Source organism: Neopelma chrysocephalum, unplaced genomic scaffold (assembly GCF_003984885.1).
Source record: "Neopelma chrysocephalum unplaced genomic scaffold, ASM398488v2 Primary Assembly neopelma1_96463, whole genome shotgun sequence".
Lineage (NCBI taxonomy): Eukaryota > Metazoa > Chordata > Aves > Passeriformes > Pipridae > Neopelma > Neopelma chrysocephalum.
In genome coordinates this window covers 1-13644 of record NW_020925110.1, presented here as the reverse complement: position 1 = coordinate 13644, position 13644 = coordinate 1, and the positions used below count along the sequence as shown (strand labels likewise).

At 39.3% G+C, this 13644-nt stretch overlaps 1 protein-coding gene across 11 annotated transcripts in view; it reads right to left on the bottom strand.

Moving 5' to 3' along the window:
• Positions 1 to 10276, bottom strand: part of SLC45A1 (solute carrier family 45 member 1) — a 38537-nt gene extending 28261 nt beyond the window's left edge. For 5 of the 11 annotated variants that reach the window (XM_027708662.1, XM_027708661.1, XM_027708666.1 and 2 more), the window contains exon 1: positions 3949 to 4079. The gene's annotated coding sequence lies outside the window, so the exon portion shown is untranslated. Of the gene's footprint in view, positions 1 to 3948; positions 4080 to 7302; positions 7314 to 7937; positions 8077 to 10192 lie in introns of those variants that run through there. The other 6 variants (XM_027708667.1, XM_027708669.1, XM_027708675.1 and 3 more) reach the window with 3 other exon arrangements.
• Between the last annotated feature and the right edge of the window lie 3368 nt (positions 10277 to 13644).

Below are 13644 nucleotides of genomic sequence, written 5' to 3'. Positions count from 1 at the left end.
CAACAGCTAGAGATCTCTGGCTAAAAGTGTTAAATACCAATGGAAAAAATCATAGTATTTGTGCAACCCTGAAATGGAAAATCTCAAATACATAAGTCCATTTGTAAAAAAGTAACCTGTGAAAAGTAAATGCATATGGCCCTGATGTTCCCCTTCCTGAGATTCACACACATTGCACAGAGAGCAGAAAACCAGTTTTTGTAAAAGCCCTCTGCTGACAGAGGATGAGGACAGAAGACCAGCCTCCCAGGAAAAGGCATGCACGTGGACAGGATAAGAGACAGGCCTTCCAACACTTTTTGATTGAATTTCCTGAAGAAACTTTTACACGGTGAAGATTCATGGATCTCTCCAGGTTTTCTGGAGTCAAAGGCATGCAAACGCCCAGGAGCAGAATCTCCCAATGCTATCAACTACTGCAAAAGAGGTTCATTTTTTCCCCAATTCTGTAAGGGAAGACTTGACCAGCCAAGACTACTCCCTCTTATTTACCTGTATATGATCAAAATTTCTTGTCAGTTGCTAGTCAAGCACTCCACAAGTCTTCAAACACCCTTCACCTCATGCCTCAACTACCTCCACCCTCACCACAAAACAGAGTGACTCAAAGTCTGCCCACACAGATCATGGCCTAGACAGCTGCTGATCAGGATGTGGAGGATTCAGCCACATCCTGAAAATGGAAAAGGCCAAAAAGTGGGACAGACGGGATGGCACTGACAGGCATGTGAGTCAGAACACAAGGGAGAAATGAAGATATTGTTGATAGCATGAGGAACCTGGAGGTAACACGGAGCCTAATTGCTAGACACATACAGAATGGTGAACCAGGATAAAACCCCTCCTCAGCAGAAGCTTTAACGTTCTCTCAGGACACATTCCCGAGCAGAGAGTTTCACTGGGGTGTATTTATACAGGACCAGTTTGAACAGCTTTTTAAGACTACCCATACAGGAAAGAAGGCTTCAGAGAATCTTTTGTGATTATTAGTTATGTTAGATCAGACTGGACCTTTGTCTCTCTGTTAACTTTTTGAGTCAACTCCATGGGTCACCAGGCCAGAAAACCCAACATGAAATGCAGTCTTAGTGTTTTGTTAATAATATACTTTATGTTTGTTCATGTTCTTTAATCATATGGTTTTTGCTCTGTGGAACATCCCGTCTCTCTAGCCTAGGCCAGTTCAGAAGATGCTTTGGACTGAATCAAGACATGTTTTTTTGCCTTGCTCTGGAAACCCTATGTCAATCTAAAACCAATCAGTAGAGTTTGTATTAGTGTATTACAGTCAGAATTTACAGAGCACCTCAGTGCTTCTCCCTCTGCCCCATTTGTGTAATATCCAATGGATAAACTATTGAAACTGTGTCAGCATACTCAGGGGGACGGAACAGGGGACAAGGACAGACCCACAGAAGACACAAAAAAACCAACTAATGCAACAACAAAAAAAAGGCCCTTCAAGATTTCCGGGTCCCAAAAATATGAATAAACTATGTAAATCAAAAGCTACACTAACGTGGAGTTACATTTTACAATAAGAACCAGCAAATAAATGTATTGGACAGATGTTATTTCAAACCAAATGCACATATTATTTGTAACAAACAAATATTGTAACATAAAGGAACCAGGACTGACCATCAGGAATTTACAATAAAATATTTTACAGGGAAATTTTAGACCAATTAACCAATAATTAGCAAAATTACTGCAAAACAATTTATCCATTCCAAGACTAAGTGCTGTTGTTTATAATCTTTAGCCATGTTCCTCACATAATGTTTGATTCCTGTCTTACAGGCAATACTCAAGTTAGTCTTCACTGTGGAACAGGTACAAATGTGTCCTTACTATTAACCCTCATGCTGGACATCAGCCATAAAATGGCACAGCTGCTTATTGCTGGAGATCCACTATTAAATGGGATTTGTGGTTTTAATCTTTCATCAAAAAATAGATTAAATCTGCACCTTTGTATAAGAATGAGCATATAATCCTAATAAAAATAACCTACACAAAAATAACTAAATATTTGATTACTGGTTTTCTGAGCAACATTTTTTTTGTTCTGGTGGGGACAATACTTCTTCTATATATTTAAAAAAGCTAATGCTAATTACCATACACAGCATTTTCAGTAAGAATGCTGGTGCTCCAATGCTGGGGCCATAATGTGAAGGGATCTGCTGATGCAGTGCAGCGCTCCTAAGGACTTTTGTCCTTTAATATGGAAAAAACATAGGTATTTTATCTATCCCAAAATTTGCACTTAGGATGAACATTAATGAAACTATATTTTTTGGAGCCAAATGAATTGAATGAATGCCATTCAAATTGACACAACTGGATGTGACCCTGAGGCAAACTCTTGTTGCCTCTGTGCATGTGTGTGTTTGCAAACTGAGCTCCTGAAACACATTACCTACAAGGCATTTTTAGTGCATATAGTTTGCTATAGAGAGGCATGTACTAGAACGGCTACTAGGAGTGGACATCTCTCCTGGCCACTTAATTTTGTTCTGCTAATGCTGCACTTGCGTGAGTTTGATTTTGTAAACTGACTTCTACCTGACCTGCCCCCACAGGAAAAGGATGCTCTTTTGACCAGGGAGGAAGTATTGAATACATACCACACAGCTTGTCATGCTGCCATTTTCATAGAAAACAGAGTTTATTGATCTGTCAAAGAAAGCAGCTCTGGGAGTAGCAGAATTAGCGGAACCCAAATTTAAATGATTTTGCAGCTCCTGCTTGATTTACAGTTCTCTGCAGTCTTCAACTCATGCCAATACAATTCTCTTACACTTCCTGTCAGCAACAGGCTCCTGTGTAATAACAGACCAGCTGCCACACTTGCTCAGAGAAGCCAGCTGACAAAAAGTGTGGAAAGACAAACCTGACAAAGTTTGACTCAGAGCGTTCTTGCACAACAGCTCCCTATCTTCCAAAATGTATATGAAAGTAAGTATATCTGAGACTACATTATTTCTCAGTTTGCTAGAAATTGACATAGATGTGATGCTACTTATCCTCACCAAATGCTCAAACCCCCTCTAAAAGGTAGTTTTGAGGAACAAGAAACACGAAATTATGACATTCAAAATATCTTACTTTGTCTTTAACCTTATTTTTCCAAGCAATGCTCTTAGCACAGAAATTAAATAGAACTAAGTATTACACTTTAATCACTAATTATTAGGCAAATATTAGGATATATAAAAATGCTAAATAGGTGGTCTGAGAACTCAGGACTTGTTATTCAAGTGAATAATATTCATTGAGGAAAAAAAAATTTCACACAAACTGAGTTCTCATTTCTAGTAAAAACCTTCTCCTGTTAACAAGAGAAAATTGAAACTAACATCCCCTTCTTTCCCCCTTGGTATCTCATAATTGCATTTCATGGAAATTCAGGTAGCATTGACATGTCTATGTCTATACACCTTCGAAGAGTAAAAGACCGGTATAAAGCCCACTCCCAAAACCTCAATGTTTTCCTTAAAGCCTAAGTTACAGTTATGGAACTGGCAGTCTGTGTCCCAGTTTAAAGTCCTTTTACAGCCTGTATGATAGATACTTTCCATCCTGAGCCTATATGCCTGCAGCTACTGTGAAAATTTCATAACAGTAAAGCCAACTGAAGAAATATACTCAGAACAATACTCTTGTCCATAAGGCATTATTTAGGCTTACATAAAACATCCGATAGCATATTTAAATTGCTATTCTTTTTTTAGAACTGTAGGAGACAGAACAAAGAAATGGTTTTTTTAAGAGTCCCACAAAAAGCAAAGTAGAGGTCCTCGGGGCAGCACAGAGCAGCTGTTCCTGGTGAGAAGCTGCATATACATACAGATGACTGACTTGCTGAACATTGGGAAAAAGACAGGATTAAAAAAAACCCTTAAACATCACAAGTTGAATAACACCTGGGCTTGTACATACCTTCTGTCCTCTCCAGGAGAAGAGGTGCAGGAGAGGATAGTCCCTCTTTTATTTCCTTCCCACCTCCACACAGTTCTGCAACCCCATACCCCTTCCCCTGTCCCAGTATCAGCAACTCTGTATAAGGTTCATGGCGAGGCAAGACCTTTATCTGTCTCTTGTACTGCCTTCATGTTTTGAGATTCCAAAAGGTTTCTGCAACTTCCCTTGAAAAGCTACACACACTTCAAACTTGTACAGAGTTAAATTTTTTAAGTAACAAAACTTGTCTGACAGGTGGATCTTGAAAAAGAAAATCATTAGAATTTAAATCTTGAGAAGATTAATGGGATACTCTGCAGTGATCAGACACCACAGAGACCTGAAGTTTTACACAGTCACTTATGAAGGCAAAGAACAAGTGTGAGCTGGATAAAATCCTCAGGAAGAAACCCAGACATTGTTTACAAATTTCAAATGACAAAATAATTACCTCACAGTAAGAAGCACTAGGATCAAATCATCTTCATTTTTCCAATACTGTGCCTTTGGAAGTAGTGAATTAAATACTCTTCTTCAAGAAAAGGCTTATAGGGTTTTTTGGTTGGTCAGGGGTTTTTTCATATATATATATACATATATAAAATATATGTATGTATGTATGTATGTTCTATCTTTGATCCTGACAGTTTTCAAGTAGTTTTTCTGGAAAAGCTGGAGACAACCCAAAAGTTCAGCAGTAATGCTATCGTATTTCAAAAAAAAAAAAAAAAGCCTGGAGTCACTCCTACAAAGCTCTTTATTAGAGAAGGAAAAAATTATTTTTACAATACCAGCTTTAAACCTCTTGTACTTGAGACATCTAAGAAACCTACCTCAGCTTGGAATGCAGAGTCATGACAGTGCCATGAGATCAAGGAAAAAAGCTTGAAGTTTGAAGTTTCTTTGTACGAGAAACACATCTCAGCAATTCCATTCTGGAATTGTTCTATCAGTAAAAAAAAATTATGTCATATTCAACCATGCCCACCAACCCTCATGGCAGGACTTTGAAGATTTCAGTACTGCAAATTGATTTCCTATGCTATTTTTGAAAGGGCTCTGACCATGGGAGATCCTCGGCAGCCCTGTTGCATCCAGGACACTTCCACTGACCACGGCACACACTACTTGTATTTCTGCTTAAACTTGGATCTTGCCCAATGAAGGGCTTGGCTTTCTTCCACTGCAGCTCTATTAGCATTGCAAGCAAAGAGAATTTATGCAGAGTAAAGGGACTGGCATTCCTTCTACAATAGGGCCAATTGTCTCAGGCTGCCACATTCAGTTAAATGTTTACTTTGTTGTTTCACAACTCAACAGGAAAGAAAGGTCAGACAAGCCCTACTGCAGAACAAAGATGTTGTCATTCATCTATTCACCTCAAGCCAAGATTCCAGTGGGAGACTACTGCTTTCCAGTTTTTTTCCCTTCCCTCCAGGAGACAGACACCAGGTAGTAAATTAACACTCCAGCAATTCTGCCAGTCTGATTCCATATTCTAGAAAAAACATTAGATGTCAGAGTATTCTATTGAGATCCTGAAAGAGGAATATTGCCAGGATTTGTTCACCAAGCCTGGCTAATTGGGAAAGATTATTCTCTTGAGACTACCCTTGAATACCATCCTTTTTGGCACACTCGAAAATGAGAGCTAAAGCAAAGACAGAGCCATGCAGAGTTTCCTGTAAGACAAAACTCTCTGCTTGAAGTGGTGAAGACCCTACTCAAATTCAGAGTCTTTCAGAAACTGCGCTCTGCCAGCACAAGGCTAAAATAAGAACAACTGTTTAACAGGAATGAGACTGCTATTCTTGACTTTTTATGAACAGATAACCTGCAGTTTTGTTCTCAGTTGATGAAGTATGAATGCACACAGACAGACACTTGGCCACCTACGCCATTAAAAATAGCCAAAATCTTCCTTAACCTCTGCATATTTTCTTTCTGTTCAATTAACACAGGGAAAGAAACAACACATTACACAATGAAAACCTGTCACAATAGTAATCAAGCTACTATTGTCAAGAAATACGCATGGGTCAAATAAGCATAATGTAATTTTCAACTAATGGCAAAGATGCTTTGAGCCTGTAAAGAAAACATGGATTATTTAGCCCTGGCATGAATAAGTCCTGCTTTGATGAAATTTGGACCACATTGTTTCTGATGGTCTCAGCAGCCAGATGACTGTTGAGACTCTGACTTGGATGGGGTAGGTCATACCCCAGCAACATCTGTTTCTCTCCACTGACTGCTGAGGAAACCAAGATAACCAGCTCCAAAGAAGAAGTTTATATTTGGACAGGCAAATCCTTCCTGCTTTTTCTCTTCCTGAGAACAGCATGCAGTTCACAGATTGAACAATAACTCTAGGACCTGAAGAGACTGGTGTGCCTGCAGAGTCTGGGAGATTTCAGCTTCCTGAAAGACTATAACCTCAAAACCAAAACATCAGACCTTTTCCAGAATACACAGGGAAATCCCAAATTGGGGAGGAGGAAGGGAAGTTTGGGAATGACAAAAACCCACCACCACAGCTAATGGAGCAGACGAGTATTAACCAAACCTTCCACCTTCTGCTCACACAAAGTAAATAGTACTTGTTCTATAGCTGATTAAAAGCATGGGATGAGCAACCTGTACATTCTTCCAAGATGACAAGCATGTATTCGACCCCCAGACTCCTTAAGGAACTACAAAATCTATCATTGACCTAAGGCAGCAGCAGGATTTGACTGGAGAAGCACAGATTTCTCGAAAACTGTCCAGTCTATAAACAGTCGGCCACATAACTCAGTGATGCACAGAAAATCCCTGGAGATGACTCATAACTCCTCCTCACAAAGCTGACGGGAACATTCCCAGGCCAGCTATTCCGGCCACAAGTACTCTTCTAGTCACTGGATAAGAGCTTTGTCATTCACAGCAACCTGTACCAGAGAAATCCTGACTCCTCTAAGTGACTAAGCAAAGATCAGGTTTTTACAGACCAGACCGGATCAGACAGACTAGGCTTTTCACTCCAAAATGCTCAAAAGTCTTCAAATAATCTCCAAGTTCATATATGACTGTGGGTATATTTTGTCAAGTCAGTAGGATTTTCATTCCCACGTTAATACTGTCATGTAAGCAAAGAAAACATTTTCCTCTGCAAACTATCTTATATCACATACTATCCTAGCCAAACAGCATTTTAAGTTATATTTGGAGACTGAAACACCATCACTGATGACTTGCAAATGGGTAATAGGATACAGAGTGCTATTATATTACTAATATTACTATATTACTATTATTATATTACTGTATTCCATTCTAATTCAACCAAATCACTCTGAGTTTTATTTTGTAACTGAGATGCAACAGGGCTATTCTGTACTGCATTCATAAATTCAAAATATGGAAAAAAAGTACTGACCTCCTGTCACAGAGATAATACAAACAGATTTAGAATTTTGCTCATAGTGTCACCACAGATAACGTACAACACGAAAGATATTTCATTTCTCTTCGAAGTGACTCAGATAAGACCATGACACAATAAAAAATTTGTCAGCAAGATTTCTTGGAACATTGGATATCTGCCATTTTACTCAAGAATTGCATGTATTTCAGTCTCTTGGCTAACACAGAATTTAAACAGGAACATCCACAGTGGTTTTTAGAAGATACTACCATATTTTATTCTAAAAGCCACAGGGACGAGCCCTTTGCTTTATATACTTATACGTGTGTTTCATTTGGCTGACTGAAAATACAGCTTTTCGGAGCTGAATGTTACAGCTTAATGACACCAATTAAACAGTAGTGGCTCATGCTCTCACAAAAACAGGTGGTCAGAAATGAGCTGTGCTCCATTAGGACACTGCCCCTCATCTTTTGAACCTTCTCAGAAGGGAAATTTGAGAGCATGCAGGAGTAGCAGCACAGACAAACATCAAATATATTTTGTAAAGAAGAAACCCCACCTCTGCAGAGCACAGAGATCTCATGCTCATCTTACATTAAATGAAGAGTGCAGTAGGGATCCCACTTCTAGCTCTCTGGAAATTCAGGCCCTGATCCAAAGCCTAGGTGTGCAGCCTGAACTCTGTTGTGCTGAGACTGCTGTTAAGATGTAAGAAAGTGTACAAGTTTTACAGGGTCAAATCGTGGACAAAGATGTAATAATCGAGACATGAATAACAGTCTAATGATTCAAGGAAAGAAATACTAACATAAAAAGGTAACACAAAGCCAAAAAAATCTAACAAAAAAAAGAGAGCAAAGAAATTTCAGGTTTTGTACAAATTCTACTCTCTGTGAGGTCCCAGTGCTCCTGTAGATGTTCATGCAACTGCTCTTCTCCCTTGATTACAATTCACTGATATCCTACCACAGTCAGAGAAAAGCACTGGCATGAAAATGATTGCCATACATCTTCCTTTATAGTCCTTCAGATGATTCATAAGCAATTATTTAGAAGTCAATAAAATTGTTCATCTATGGGGATGAGTCAGAGAATTAGGAAGTGACTCATATTCCAGACTATCTATGTGGACCTCAGAGTCTTTTGTCAGGATTCCTTCAAAACCAAAACTATTTCTAAGACTGATTGCTTTGTGACACAAGCACTGTTGTCGACCGATTAAAAATATATTATGAGAAGGAGAGAGGTGAGGCTCAGTGTGCTGAAGACAAACACACACACTGTTTCACTGGCCATATTTACTTTTATACACACATGATGGACATATTTCCAACAGCCAATTGCCACACACTTGAATGCAAATAACAGTTATCTGATGTTAGGACAGTAAATAAACCCCCACACTGTTATGTTTACAAGCATAAACACTGAAAATTATTTATGACAAAAATGAATATTATCTATCAGTTGCTGACACCTAGGAATGAATATGGCAAAATATTTTTAAAATACTACCTACACCTGGTAAAGGGCTTTCAGGCACCTTGTGAGCTCAGTTTGGGTTTTTGTTTGGTTTTATGTTCTGTTGTTTGGGTTGGTTTTTTGTTTGTTTGAAGTTTTTTATTTGGGCTTTTTTTCCCTCAGAAACTTAACTGAGTACTAATAAAGGCATATCTATGTTAAACTTCTTTATGGATGCTAAGTACTGCTATAAAGTGAACATCATCCAAACAGTATATAATTCCTAAACATGTGCTACAGTTATTTACTGCAATGCACACTCTAAGCAAGCTAAAAGTAAATTTCATATTTCCTAGAGCTTTACTCCTGTTCAGCCTTTAATGCCTGTTCTTTATAGTAAGTGGTTTGTGATAGTATGTAGGTGGAATCTGGAACTGAAAGGCTGTTCCTCAATCATGGCTATGCTGTGTGCTGAGAAGTTAATTTTATTATTCATGCATTCACAGAAGAGGCCAGAAGGACATGGGCACAACTATAAAACAGATTCTGTAGTGGTTTTCATATGGGGATTACTTCTTATCAGCAGCAAGGAAACTCTCTATTAATCTGTCAGAAACCATTAAGGGGCCATTCCCCTCTGCTATGATGAAATCAGAGTAAAACTACACTTGAATTAATTTTTCAGATTGTAAAAAGATGGTTAGGAACCACAGAGGAGGAATGTAGTGCTCCAAATTCTGAAGTTTGTGGAATCTAGGTTCATACTATGATACTACTACAGTATGTTTTTACTTACCTTTAGTAACCACAGCACAATGGCAGTAAATTGTGACAGTCTTGATAAAATACCCTGGTGTTTAATAGTATAACAGCCAAGTCTGGTTACACTTTTGGCACAAATCGCCAGAGAATGTCTGTTTTAAAAAGCAGCTGCTACAATTACAGCTATATATGAGGGATTAGCAATGCCCTTGAAATATACCTTCATACTCTCATAGGCATGTTTGCAGCTGGAGGCAAACTGAACTGAAAATAAGCAATGTGAGTTGGAGTACACATTGTGACATAGAAAATACCAACCATCTTGTCAATCAGCTCTTCAGAAATTAAATAGATTGCAGAAAACATCCCTTAGCATTTGTGGTTTGCAGCAACCAAGAGCCCAAAGCATTAGACTCAAAATGAATGAGCAGGAAAGAGAACGCTTGAGCAGTTCCAATACGGTGAGTCCTGCATACCACAGTGCGGTGCTAGAGACCGAGACTGGCTTGGCCTTCACTCCCAGGTGACTCCGCAGAACTTGCAGTCAAGACTAGACCAGAGCCTGTTCACTCACACTGCCCTCACCCTTACCTGAGAAACACATCCAATACTTCACTCTGCGTTGCCCATCCCATGAGGTCTGTACCTGCAGAGAAGTGTGTTCATAAACCTGCAGAAATTCAAAGGGAAGAACTGCAGGGATATACAACTGGTACACGATGACACAAATTCTACCATCTCACTGCTTTTCTTTCACAGCACACAGGTCCAACAGCATGGCCAGCTCTCCAAGCTGCCAGTTCACAGCTGTGCGCACCAACTCTGGCACAATGTTGGCAGAAGTGCCAGGGGGCTCTGCCTGTTGGATCGAGCTTGCACAGCTCCTACGTATCCAACCACGGCCTGGGACTAAAGCTTTTAAGCTCTGTCAAATAATAATGGTTATCAGTTCGCTCTTCACAATGAAATTCCCTGTTCCCAAAAAGAAGCCAGGAGTTTCACTGAAGTAGCAATAACACAGAAATGTAGAGCGCTGATTCTCAACCACCTATGTAAAGCTCAAAGTAATTTCTTGCTAACCTTGCCTCTTTAAAAACTTTCTAAACATAATTTGGGACTGTATTTTAAGTTGACCACAGGAAGCACAAAACAGGAAAGTCCAGGAGAAGCCTTGTCTTCCCCTCAGGCACTTCCTGTACTAGTGACAAAAGCATAATGCAAAATTGCTACCAAAATGCTTCATGTTTAGGTTATTGTCTTCCTTTTAGGCAAGAAATATTTGTTCATCAAAAATCACAGCCTTGAAGCAACAATGCCTACCTCTGCGTCACTGTGTCTGGTTAGACGGTGAGCTTTTGGGAACACGTCTCTGATAAACCAAATTAAGGAGTAAACTCAGAAAATGAGCCAGAAAATAAAGTCTGAGCATGATCCAAATCAAACCAAAGCTCTTTATTTTCCTCCCCCTCTTCAAGCACATTCAGTGCTTAACAGTCATTTGATATGCTAGGTCACCCTTTGCTGAAAGTAAATTACCTATACTCCTCTCCACTAGCTAATGGAAGAAAAAGCTCAATGGTTCCTGTAAGGAGAAAGCAGACAATTCAAACATTCCCACATTAAAAACAGACATCACAAACAATTGAAAAAGCCATAAATTGTTCCCTGATATCCACACTTATGCAATATCCCCAATCACAATGTTAACAGTGAATTCTCTCTTCCTGCTTAGACACCTAGGCAATACAAGCAAGAATATACAAAAGACAAAACGTTCACAAAAACTTTTTCACAAGTATTAATCTCTTTTTTCCTTCCCATGCTGTCTACAAGGCAGCCTAAAGAGCCTTTTTTAAACTCTGTTTAAGCAAAGTCTGTAACAGTTAGGCTCAGTCTCAATGCATGTTTGCTCCAGCCATGACTTGACCCTACACTGAATTAAGAGTTTGGCATGTGCTAGCAATTAATTTCCATCTCTGCTTCATTTCCATAGACAGAAAAGGAGTATGTGCACCACCAGGTAGACAGATCATGCTCTGTTCTGACCTGGATGACTGAAGAAGCAGGATCTCGAGGTGTCTGCTTCTCAATCTGGACACAGCATCTGATCTCTGCTGTACATCAAACAGGGATGCTTCTCCCCACTGTTCCCCTTGTCATGACAATTTGTGCTTCCCTAGTCTCACTGAAATCTCTTCATCCTTCTCTACTTCTCTACTGTTTCCCAAAGCTCCTGACAATCTTGAACAAGAGAAAACTAGACAGCAAAGATGTGTTCTTAACCATAAAGGTATTCACACAACTGACAAAGGAAGAGGGAAAGAATTAAAAAAAAATCCTGAAAATCGACACTGGACTCAGGGAAAGTTTACATTTGTTAGTGATAAGTTTTAGTGAAGACTTCAAGATGTTCTCACAGCTCATTGCAAGAACAGCACACAGGTTTTCACTTTAGGTGAACACGGAGTCAATAGTCTCCCATTTCATGATGGTTGTTACCACACAGGCAGGATCCGTGTGCATGTTTCTGTTCAAAACTAGTGTTCAATACTGTCTGCAGAGCCTTCAATATTCCTTCCTCAAAAAATGCTCATCATTTCACCCCAACTTTTGCAACTGGGAGGGCTTTCCTGTCATAAAAGGAAACACGACTTATGTTCCAATCCTTCAGCAATAAACGACTGACTCTTCTGTCTTACTATAGAAATCAGAAGACAAAGACTTTTTTCAAAAGGGTATTTTCTAGAAGGGGTGGGGTAAACTGCAGCAGAAGAAACTTGCTTGTGAGAGTGCTTTCAGAGTGCAAGAAACAGATAACCGTATATTAATCAGCTTTGGGCTCCAGTTGCAACAGCATTTCTCTCCACATTGAGAGAAAGATCTTGTGACTGACAAAAGCTGAAATCATGCAGGGAAAGTAGCTTTCTAAATCACAGTCTAAGCTGAAGGACTGCAAATCAAAGAGGTCAGGGACTTTGACTACTTCAGCTAATGGGTACACAACAAAAGGCATGATGGGTCCTGAGGCAAGTAAATGAGATAAGCCTCTAAAATGCCCACAGTCTTTCAACTCCTTAACAGCATCTTGGTAATATCAGTTCAAACCAAATCAGTTCCTTTAATCCACATTAAAATAGTTCTAATACCACACTGCATCTGAAGGAAGCTAACTTGCCTGATTTTTTGCTAATACAGGTGACCCTAGATTGTCAATCTTCTCTCTACCCTCCCTTTTCACAAAGGCCTAACTCCACTGACTCATGAAGACACCAAAGGTGACATGAGAACATGTGCCCACAGAAGTGTATACATGACACATGAATTAGTGCAGTTCTGCACCCCGCAAGGCAATTCCTGTGCAGGGGCAGTGGACAGGATCCTCAAAGATGAGCAAGTTTGAATATAACAAATGTCACTATGACTGAAAAATCATCGTCACTTTGGTGGGTTTTATGAACAGTGAAGTCCACCACTCCTGACTGAAAAGAGCCCACCAGTTAAATGTATTCCAGCTCATTAGCCTAAACCCTTTTAGAAATAATATTATATTACCTAATATTCCCCCAGTACAACAGGTTCCAAACTATAGTTGCTTTGCTGAGATGCTGTCTTTATTGCAATCTAGAGAAACATGCCAAGTAATTTACATAATGCAATAAAAAGATTTTCCATTTGGAATATTTTTATGTGTCAAAATCGAACTCAGTTCATCAGGTCCTAATAAAACCTAAAAGTAAGGCAGTTTCTTTTTGCTTCAGAATAGGGAGTACTCCTCTTGATTTAACACATTAAGGAGTATGGAAGAGAGATATCTATCTGTCCTGAGTCTTGAACCCTTTGAGATCTGCCACCTTGCATTAGCAAACTCATTCGCTGGTAGTATCATCATGGGCAAGCTTATAATTAAATAAATAAATAAAAGTCCTTTTCAGATGGTTTTATTTATGTCTACAGTCTGTTGTCCCCTATGTGGGAATGCAGGACAAACTCACAACGTGGAGCTATATTCTACATAAAGAGTTCTGCCCAAGACAAAAAAAAAA